Below are 1,895 nucleotides of genomic sequence, written 5' to 3'. Positions count from 1 at the left end.
AGTAAACGGAAATAAACTCACCCTTATTAGCCAATCACCGCTCGCCTCCTGTATTCCAGCCTCTCCTTCGACGTCATGGTGACCGTTCTTCATTGGTGGGTTATCGCACGGGCTGCTATTGGCCGTAAACCGCCACGTCGCGCGTCCAGTTGTCCCGTTACGTGAGCAAGCGCGTGTCCCAGGGTATGCGCCGGCGCAGTTATGTTAGCCATGGCTGATCGCCATGGGAACCGGGGTGGTGCCTCTGATTTCAGCGCCTTACATGGATGTGGTATTGGAGCTTTGAGGAGTAACGGTTGTCGATTGTGAAACAAATAGCTAATTGGCGTCCACCGAAATAGGACATTCTTCCCTACAGTTCTGCTTCAACTGCGTAGCTAGGGAGATTAAATCGTTGAGGCGTGGTGAAGTTAAGGACATTTTGTCGTGGAAGACGTTCCTTGGCTTGGAGGGGGAGGGGTGAACTTGAACTTGAACTTGAATTTATAAGGCCAGCGTGAGAGATCCCAAACAACCAACCAGACCAGATGACCACCGCCAGAGTCAGCACGGGAACAGAGCCTTCGGACCAACTTGTCCATGCCGACGTGATATCTGAAAATAAACCTATCCAATTTGCCAGCATTTGGCTGACATCTCTTAGACCCTTCCTAAACATATACCCATCCAGATGCCTTTGGAGTGTTTTTATTGTACCTGTCTATACCACTTCTGGCAGCTCATGCCATAAATGCGCCACCTGTGTAAAATAATTGCCCCTCAGCTTGCTTTTAAACATGTTCCCATCTAGTTTTGGACACTCATACGCTGGGAAAAAGACCTTGGCTATTCATCCTCTCTATGTCCTTCGTGATTTTATAAACCTATATAAGGTCACTCCTCTGACGCTTCAGGAAAATTGTGGGCGGCACGGTGGCACAGTGGTTAGCACTGCTGCCTCACAGCGCCAGAGACCCGGGTTCAATTCCTGCCTCAGGCGACTGACTGTGTGGAGTTTGCACGTTCTCCCCATGTCTGCGTGGGTTTCCTCCGGGTGCTCCGGTTTCCTCCCACAGCCACAAAGATGTGCAGGTCAGGTGAATTGGCCATGCTAAATTGCCTGTAGTGTTAGGTAAGGGGTAAATGTAGGGGTATGGGTGGGTTGCGCTTCGGCGGGGCGGTGTGGACTTGTTGGGCCGAAGGGCCTGTTTCCACACTGTAAGTAATCTAAAAAAAAGCTCCAGTTTGGTAGATGTCCTGGATGGGATACTCTTCAGAGAGTCAGTGTGGACTTGTTGGGCTGAATGGCTTGTTTCCACACTGAGGATTCTATTCAGCCTCTCACTGTAGCTCAAACTCTCCAATCCTGGTAACATCTTTGTAAATCTTTTCTGAGCCCTTTCAAATTTAACAACATTTTTCCTATAGTGGGGAGACCAGAATTGAATGCTGTATTCTAAAAGTGGCTTCACCGGTATCCTGTGCAGCCACTAAATGATGTTCCAACTCCAATATGCAATGCACTGACCAATGAAGGTAGGTATGCCAAACATCTCCTTCAGCACCCTATCTACCTGTGACTACTGGTAAGGAACTATGCAACTGCATCCTGAGGATCTATATTAGGCACTCCAGGAACTCACCATTAAGTGTATAAGTCCTGCCCTGGTTTACCTTACTAAAATGCAGCACCTCACATTTATCTAAATTAAACCCTACATGCCATCCATTGGCCCATCTGATCAAGGTCCTGTTGTACTCTGAAATAACCTTCTTCACTATCCACTATACCACCAATTTTGGTGTCATCTGCAAACTTACTAATCATATCTCCTGTATTCGCATCAAAATCATTTATATAAATGACAAAAAGCAGATGTTGAGGAAGTGCGAAACTTCAAAAGGATTATAGACAA

Source organism: Chiloscyllium plagiosum, unplaced genomic scaffold (assembly GCF_037043375.1).
Source record: "Chiloscyllium plagiosum isolate Xiang-an unplaced genomic scaffold, Cpla_swu_hap1 HiC_scaffold_23, whole genome shotgun sequence".
Lineage (NCBI taxonomy): Eukaryota > Metazoa > Chordata > Chondrichthyes > Orectolobiformes > Hemiscylliidae > Chiloscyllium > Chiloscyllium plagiosum.
Note: the sequence above shows the minus strand (reverse complement) of the source record.